The following is a 9,771-nucleotide window of genomic DNA, read 5'->3' as shown; positions in this document are numbered from 1 at the left end:
ACTAATTAATTAAAATAACTAAAGTGCCCTGAATTGCTTAATATTATGTTATCACCTAGTTTTGCATGCTCAATTGATTAACCTAAATAACTGAAGTAATCGTATTTGCTTAATGTTATATTTATTATATCACTTAGTTCGCATGTTTAACTAACTAAATAATAAATGACGTGACCATACTTGCTACTTGTAACCCCCACATATTGCATGAGATACGGCCGGGACCCACATTTGTGGACCTCGAGGGATGTCTAACACCTTCCCCTCAAGGTAATTTGAACCCTTACCCGATCTCTAGTTGGTTGACCTTAGTTAGATTTAGTTAGGTTAGATAGGTGCCCTAACGCGCCTTAATTCGTTAGGTCGAAAGTTCGTTTTTGCTAAAAAAATGGAGCGCGATAGGCATAGCGTAGTGGATCCACTTAGTTGAGGTGTTCTATATCTTGGATCTATCTAGGACAGTTTTGGCAGCGTCGACAAGACGTTGTATCATCACTTAGCTCATAATGATGGTTGTCAGTTAGAGAATCTCCCAATAGAGTTAAAATGTATTTTTATATATCACTTATTATGTTAATGTTCGGAGAATGAGAAAGTATTTTTTGTAAAGTATTAGTGATTTCACTTCCTTATTTATTTACATTAAGTCGAGTATATATCTACATCTGTTGCAACCATTTCATTTAGTTTTTTGCTATTCAGCTATATTACATACTCGTACACTCAATGTATTGATGTCATTCAACCTAAATCTTTTATGATGCAGATACTTGTGTTCAGGATCATCAACACGCGTTTCTTTGAGATCACATTGCGCTTTAGTCAACTTTGGTGAGCCTCTTTTCTTTCCGGAAGATTTCACAATTTACTTTCATGTTATTGTTGAGTTGTCGTGGTTTTGTCCCAACTTCTATCCTAGTATTAGAGGCTTCATAAATAGTTATTGTTGATCAGTCTCTCAGTATTTCCCTTTGTTTCAGACATTTTGATATTGTTTTGCAAAGTATTTTTTTTTTATTAACAGATTACTTTATTAATCAAAAAGTGTCAAATTACAATGCCGGATAGAAGTTGACCATCTACCACCTCTTAGCTATCAGTAAACTAATCTAACTAGTTAACTTCTTACAAACAAAGAAAATAAACAATCAGAAGGCTATTCCTAAGGGAAGTGATTCAAAGAGCTCAACATAGTCTGCTAGGATGCCTTGTTTCTTCCTTGAATGTGCAGGTGCATATCAATGTCTTTACATGTATGCGAAACTTCTACTTGTCCCCTCTTGAACCTCAGAGTGTTTCTGTCTTTCCAGATGTTGTAAATAACCATAGCAAAGGTACAACATATAGCTTCAGCTTGAGCAGTTTTCTTCTTTGCTATTCGACTCACCCATTCTATTTCATGTTGCCATGGACCAATACTTCTGTAATTTCCCATCCATTTAAGCATTCTTGTCCAGATTTGATTACTATAGACACACCTGGAAAACAAATGTTCAAAAGATTCCACCTCTTAATCACAAAAAATGCATAACATTGGAACTTGAATTCCAATCTTTTGGAGTCTATCCACTGTTGCCAATCTCTGTTGTACTGCAAGCCATATGATGAATTTGAATCTTGGATGTATGGCTTTATGGAGAGTGATGCTCTTCCATGAAGCTTTAGGCAACTGGGGCTGCATAGCTACGTAAGCTTTCTGTATTTTGAACTTGTCACCCTACACCATTCTTGCCAAAGTCTGGTGAATAGAACCTTGGAAGAAATGTTGTGTCATAAGACTTTGCCGACTGTCAATAATCTTCTTGACAACCCAGGCTGCATTACTAGGACTGATCATCAGCTCTAAATTATTCTGCTTGATATAATAATAATACACCCATCTGATCCACATAATGTCTTTCTTCATAGATAATGCCCATAGATGTTTCAGAATAGCAGCTTTGTTCCATAGTTTTAAATCAATAATATTTAAGCCTCCAGCAGAACCTGGTTGACAAATTATGTCCCAAGCTACTAGTTACTTCTTTGAAATTGTACCTTGGCCTGTCCAGAGATATGTTCTACACACTGATTCTAACATTTTAACCACTTTTTTTGGAAAAACAAAGACTTGTGCCCAATAGCTTTGCATTCCAAAAAGGATTGATTTTATAAGTTGTAACCTTCCAGCATATGATAACAGTTTAGCAGACCAGCAATGAAGTTTAGCAGTAACTTCTCTACTAAAGGTAAGCATTGTGATACAGACAACTTTTTTGTGGACAAAGGGACCCCAAGATACTTGAAAGGGAGCCTTCCCTCCAAATACCCTAGCTTTTGTATTATGTCTAAGCTGATGCTTTGGTTAGTACCTGGTATGTAAATAGAGCTCTTCTCAAAATTAGCCTTTAGTCCAGAAGCACATGAAAATTTATCCAATGTTTCTTGCAATAATAAAATTGAATTCATATCAGCCCTGCAGAACATTAACAAATCATCAGCAAAACACATATGGATCAGTCCAAATCTTTTGCATCTGAGGTGGAAGTGGAACTGTTTATTCATACCTAGTTGCATCATTTCCCTATGAAGGTATTCCATGGCAATAACAAATAGGTAAGGGGACATGGGATCCCCTTGCCTTAAACCTCTTCTAGCTTGGAAAGGCTTTGTTAATCCTCCAAACATCATCAATGAGTAGGACACAGTTGTCACACATTCCATTACCCAGTTAACGAACTTGTAAGGGAACCCCAGGTCAGTGAGCATAGTTCTCAGAAATTGCCATTCAAGTGTGTCATAAGTTTTCCTGATATCCACCTTTAACACACACCTAGGAGATATCCATTTCCTAGTGTAACCCTTGAAAAGCTCATGATTCAGTAAGATGTTATCTGATATGCTCCTTCCTTCAATAAATACAGACTGTGATCTTCCAATCAATCCATTTAACACCTTCTTCAGCCTATTGGTTAGTATTTTGGCAACTAACTTATAAATGGATGAACAACATGCTATAGGTCTAAAATCTTTCACCGTAGTAGGTGATTGCACCTTAGGGATCAGTGTAACCGCAGTACAGTTCCAAGCCTTCATCATCTTCCCTTCTGAAAAGAATTGTTGCACAGCATCATACGCTCCCTCCTTAACCATTTCCCAATTACTAGTAAAGAATTCTATAGGGTACCATCTACCCCAGGACTTTTGTCATGTGGCATACTTTTTATTGCTTGATCTATCTCTACTTTTGTAACCTTTTCTATCAGCATTAGTTGCTGGTCCCTGTTAAGGCAAGGCCCTTTCTTGATCACCATAGAGTTAGGACAAGGCAATTCTTTTGTACTATCACCCATTAGTGAGGTGAAAAAGGCTACAAATTCTCTTTCAACCTTCTTTGGTTCATTTAACTTAATCCCATTTTCAGTGTAAATAGAGGAAATGGCATTATGAGCATTTCTAATCTTCATCTGTGCATGAAAATACCCTTGTCATGGCATCTCCACTATCAATCCAGCAAGCTCTAGACTTTTGTCTCCAGACTTTCTCCTCTATTATACTCCACTTCTGAATTTCTACTAGCTAAACCTTTTCCTGGTCAAATAAAGCTTGATCAAATATTTGCATAGAGATCTGGCCTTGCGCTCTCTCTAGTTGTTGTCTTGCCTGGTATAGTTGTTTAGCATAATAAGCCATGTATGCATTTATACCCTTCAATTCCCCTTTTAATTGTTTCAATTTCTCCCATAGAATCTCCATTGCCTGTCCTCTTCTTTGCCTTTGCCAGACTTGTTGTACTAGCCCCTTGAAACTGGGATGTTCCATGACAGTTACATATAATCTAAATGGCTTAGGATGCAAGTTAATTTGTTGCCTGCAATGAACCACAACAGGAGAATGATCTGATACTCCTGGTTGCATATATTCAGCTTCAACATGTCCATTCTGCTGCAGCCATTCGAAGTTACCAAAGACCCAATCAATTTTGTTGTACACCCTATTATTCCCCTGTTGCTTATTGCACCATGTATAGAAGCACCCTTTTGATCTAAGTGGAGTAAGTTGTAGATTATCAATCATATCCTTGAACCCCTGTACTTCTGCTCCTGTAACTGGTTGTCCAATTCTTCCTTGTGCATTAAGAATATTATTAAAATCACCACTAATCAACCAAACACCCTGCACATTTGCACCAATATTTTGCAGTTCATTCCATAACTCTGTTCTCCGACTTAATTCACTTTTTGCATACACCACTGTGATTTCAGCTGAAAAACTAATGGCTAAGTCTTCCACCTTACAATGGACAAATTGTTCATGCACATGAACGACTTGTACAGTAACATGTTTCTTCCATTTACACCATGTGGATAATTGCAAAAATGATTCCATTCCTTATCAAATTTCAACAAGACTTTCTTGGCTTTCCCTTCCTTTATTCTTGTTTCTAAACAACCAAACAAACTAATTTTGTTCTTCCTCAGAAAGAGTAACACCTCTTTCTGTTTGTAGGGCTGATTCTCACATTCCATGTACTCACTTTCATGGTGGTTTAGATGTTTCAGCAGACTCATGTTCTGGTGGTCTACTCGATACATCAACATTCCTAGATAGAGATTCAAACATGTTGCTTAGACTAACCACTGGATTCATACCAATGTGTATAGTCTTTATAGGTGCTTCTACTATATTTGGATCTCCAGGTTCCTCATTATTCTCATGGTCCTTAGTACTCCCTACTGGGGGTTCAGCTCCTACTGGTCTGATCTGCCATTCTTGAACAATTTTCCTCCTTCTTCTTCCCCTTCTCCTCCTTCTAAGGGGTGCCTTGAATTCCCCTTCTTCTTGTCCTTGTTGATTTTCCCCCTTCTCCCCTTTGTGATTCATCCAGCACTCCTCAGTGTTATGCCCAAACCGAAAACAATCATTGCAAAATTTTGGCCTCCAATCATAATCTACAGTTTGCTGGGTAGTGCCAAAATGAGTTTCTATGACAATCGAGTCTATCAGGGGATAAGAAATGTCTACCTCCACCAAAACTCGCGCATAGGAAATACGATTCATATCAGCAGTATACTTATCCGTGTATAACAGCTTTCCAATAGCACTCGCCACTTTGCTCAGAGCTTCAGCCGACCAAAACCCTACTGGTAAACCTGGAAAATTCACCCACAGCGGTACCGTAGTAATGGACTCTGTATCAAATACAAAATCTACCACCCAAGGCTTCAATATGAAAGGATTATTGTGGTAGGTATAAGGTCCTGCCTGGACTACCTCAGTTTTTTTCTCTATCGACGCAAATCGAAAAATACAGTATCCATCAGTATGGTAATGAATTTGGGGCTTCTTCACAAAATTCCACATAACAGTCACATACTTATCCATAGATTTCTCATTTGGAGTATCACCCAGTACATAACCAAAAAGTGATGTGGACCAATAACTATCAGTCGCCTTTATATCTTCAGTGGTCAACTTAACCACAATTTTCCCATCTGTGGAGGTTCATATGCCAATGTAAGCCCCTTCCCCGTAGCCCTATTTGAGTTTTCTGAGATCTGAGCTTCCAGCTTGGAGCTCGTATAAGCACTAATTTCAGAGAACTGTAATCTTCGAGGGATGGATGTTTCACTTACAGGTTTCTTCCCATAGTCCGGTCGAACACTGTTACATTCATCTGCATTTTCATCTTCCTGTTCCTCCTCCTCCTCCTGTATCGACCTAAACTGACCTGGGAGGTAGCTCCCACAAGTCAGGGGAGAAAGAGTCTGTCGCACTCCTGAAGCTGGTGTAACCATTGTTTCCATGTTAGTGGCTGTATTCCTTCTCCTTGCCATTATCAGTGCACGTTAGCTTGCCTCGACTAGCATACCCTTTTTTTTGCGAAGTATTATTATTATTATTATTATTGCACTTAAGTATTTTTAGAAAGTTGAGTTAAGTATTTATTTGAGTTTTAATGTACTAAATTCTATTTTTAAAGCTTCTTTATGCTTAAGTAAGTCTTCCACTAAATAGTCATCGAGGCCAAGGGTTCACTTGGAGATCAGAAATGGTTCTGGAGTGCCACCCACATCTAGTTTATAGGCTCGGGGCTTGACACTCTTATGAAGATGATAAGATTAGTGATTGACTTATTCATAGTTGTTTTGCTTCTTTTGGGATATTTTGTAAGAATTACATATCACATTCTGAATTTCATTACTTTCAAATTAGTACATTGGATAACTATAGAACTAGTTGGATTTGGCGTAAGTCTAATTTCTGATATGCTCAAATATAGGATTGTCCAGCACATGTTTTGAGAGGGAGAATAAGAAAATTGTAATTCAGAAAGGAATGTGTGTGTTAATTGGATATACTAAAGAATGAAAGAAAGTTTATTCTACTGTCCTAAAGAAAATAAGGCAATTGTTAATACAACTGCCGCATTTCTTGAAAAGGATCATTTAGTAAACCATATTCCTAGAAGTAAATTTGTTTTATGGGAACTGAACAAAGAAATAACAAATAAGTCAATTTCCAATTCAGACGCTAAAGAACATATAATCGGTATGTAACGTTCCAATGCATTTAAGTAGTGGGAGAAACGTTACTAGACATAAGAAAACTATTACCTCAAGTAGTGGGAGTGATGTTGAGAAAATTAAAGAACACTACATGAAAAGTTGTTAATATTTCAATATCGAGAGATCTTGAAGAAAATATTAAGACTCAAGAACATGAAAGTGTGATTATGTAGTACTGCTTAGTCGTAGTGGAAGAATCATAACAAAGATTGATTTGTTTTGTATGTGTGAGAGAAATTTCATGATAGAACTCATGAAAAGAAGTACAATCTTGTTGAGTTTCATGATAAGGTCACTCTAGATCTAGTACAAAATTGATTTGTTACAACGAAGCACTACTTGACGAAATTGTGTGACAAAACAACTTGGTAACATTCTCTCAATAAGAATAAAAGGAATATCTGTGAAAGTTGTAAATGCATATTGCATATTTAAGAGTCTAAGTGGAAGATTGTTAGGGTATATACTATTAATCATGTGTGTAGAAATAGTGAACTAACAATTTTCTAGATTAAATATCTAAGTGGGATATTGTTAGGGTATATATTATTAACCATGCTTTTAGATATAGTGCATTATAATAATCGTGATGGTTAAAAGTTTAAGTGGAAGATTGTTGGGATATATACTATTAACCAAATGGTTAGATATAATATTTATTATCGAATAATTATTTGTTCAGTTTTAATAGATCATATATTTGTTTATGTTGTCTGATTACTTATAAAGTATATAATCTAGTGTATAACATTTTAGCTTATACACAGAAGATTAAATCATCGGTTCTTGTAAGTATAAAGTTTTTTATTCACAATCTAAGATGGAAGTTAGGCATGCCATAGGTACGATTATAGCACAAGATTATATATAATTTAACTTTATTATGGGAACGGTATAGTTCCAACTTCTTGTGCTAGTGCATTTTGTATGTATTGAACGGGACCGAGTAGAAATAGTTTTTTTAGACTGACCAACAAAAGCATATTTTCTAAACTGTTAAATGGGCTTATATTCTCAATCCTGATATAACTATTATGATATGTATATATATTAATTATCGTTTTGATTTATTAAAAGTCAAGATTCTGAGAATTGGTCAATATGTCTGGTAGATTGGATGATAATAATATATATTGGTAAAATAATAAGTTAGTTGACGGAATTCATGTCTCGATATAGAGATTAATGATATGCCTTTTTGAGAAGCTTATAAGTTTTCATCGTGTCAAACCTTACAAGTGAATTTATGAATCCGACAAATGAAATAAGTTAAGTAGTGTTCTAAAGAAAATAATCATTGAATTAAATTTGTCAGTAATTTATTTTATTGATTATTATATGTAATCTTAACATGGGGAATTACATAAGTGTTTAATGAGAAAATTCGAAATATAAATAGAAGAGTACAATTACAAATTTCTATTGGAATGATTTGTAATTTATTATGGTAAGAATAATTCAAATTAATTAATTGGAATTATTTCTATAGTAGGAAGCCTCAACAACTAATATTGTGGTACCTACGATGCCCATATTTAACTAGAACTCATAATCCTATTTTCTTAGGAAAAAGGGAAAGAAAAGTGTATTTCTTGTTTTTCAAGAAAACTGGTTTTCTTCTCCTTTTTTGGATAGGGAGGAAATCACTATGAGTAGGGATTCTCCTAACATAAAAAAAAGACTGAATGTTTTCTATTCATGCTTGCCCACCCAAGTATTGAGAGGGTTTAGATGTGAACTTGGGATCATTGTAGAAGACTTCAAAGGTGTTGTTTATCTTGTAGATTTGCTTGAAGGTCTATCTAATATGTGTATTCATTTGAAGGTATCTGCTAACGCTTCAAAAGGTAATTCTTGAATTAAATTCCAATAAGTATATGTGTTCTAGCATGATTATGTGTGTTCTAGCATAAACATTATTGATTATCTATTATTCATGTAAGCAGTAAGATTTTGGTATGCTTCCGCTTTGCATATAGTTTTCCAACATCAAGTCTACTGCTCTTTACAGTTTGGTTCAAGTCCATATCTACTCTCACCTCGGTTCAAGTCCTTGGTCATATTTATACGTGGTTAAAGTCCACGATTATCCTTAGCCTTGGTTCAAGTCCTTGGTTACTCCAAATCTCGGTTTAAGTCCTTGATCCTCCATCTTCAATTCAGTTAATGTCCTTAACCCCTTTCAGTCCTGGATGAGCTTCAAACATATGGATTCGTTCGGTTCGAGTCCACGAAAAGTTGTGGAAATCTGGGAAACTTCATCAGATCCTCTTATTCCATTCTAAACTCTCCTTGTACCTGTCGGGCTTATGGGAGTCCGCTCGATTTTTACTTTTAGCTTGTACACGAGTGTACCCGCCAGGTTTATGGGAGCTCGGTCGGATTTAGTTTGTTATTCTCCTTATCTTTGTGTGTTAGTACACTCATGTGCATACCTGTTAGATTTCTCGTTCCTATTTATGTTAGTGTTTTAGATTCTCGCATTTCATATTACTTTTGCTTTTCTTGCTCAATCAGCCTATGAGGCCTACTGGGTACCTGTTGTTTTGGTACTCATTCTACACTCTGCATTTGTTTTCATGATGCAGGACCGAGCACCAGCTACCAGCATTGACATCGAGTCTGCAACAATCTGATACGTAGACGGGGGTGAGCACTTGGAGTTTTGTGCTATACCAGTCTCCATCTATATACATTGACTTGTATTTTGCTTTTTGACACAATCTTGTTTCTGTGGTCCACTTTTGGGACATTTACTCATTTTGTTAGTAGCTCTGTACATGTGACTTCCAGGGTCTTGGAGGGATTTTATACTTGTATATATATTTAGGCTTGCTTCCACTTCTTCATATATGATTCCTGTTATTTATGTTTCTGTTTTAGTTTGAGTTTAGTTTTCTGCCATAAATCCCATTACTTGTAGTTCCGGAGTTACGGGTTGGTTTGTCTACAAGTGTGTTATAGTAGGTGTTGGGTTTTAAAGGTGTGAACAGGAAATGAAGAGTTGTGACTCCTGAAGGGTTATGACCTTTATGAAAGGTTGTGTCCTTTCTAAAGGGTTGTGACCATTTGAAAGGTTGTGCCTTTTCCAAAGTGTTGTGACCTTTCTGAAAGGTTGTCTTCTTTTCAAAGGGTTGTGACCTTTACCCTTTGTTGGCTATAAATAGAGAGGTTTTCTCTCATTTTTCTGCATCGAATTCTTCCCTTCTTTTGCATACATTTC

The 9,771-nt window shown here is 36.2% G+C and overlaps 1 long non-coding RNA gene across 1 annotated transcript; it reads left to right on the top strand.

Moving 5' to 3' along the window:
• Window positions 1–763: 763 nt before the first annotated feature.
• On the top strand, window positions 764–9,401 carry LOC107062786 (uncharacterized). The gene is made up of 2 exons (XR_001474822.1): window positions 764–831; window positions 9,137–9,401. It is a non-coding gene; the product is annotated as an uncharacterized lncRNA (long non-coding RNA).
• The last annotated feature ends 370 nt before the right edge of the window (window positions 9,402–9,771 follow it).

Source organism: Solanum tuberosum, unplaced genomic scaffold (assembly GCF_000226075.1).
Source record: "Solanum tuberosum cultivar DM 1-3 516 R44 unplaced genomic scaffold, SolTub_3.0 scf00002, whole genome shotgun sequence".
NCBI lineage: Eukaryota > Viridiplantae > Streptophyta > Magnoliopsida > Solanales > Solanaceae > Solanum > Solanum tuberosum.
The sequence above is the reverse complement of the archived record's forward strand: the minus strand, read 5'-3'. Positions and strand labels throughout refer to the sequence as shown.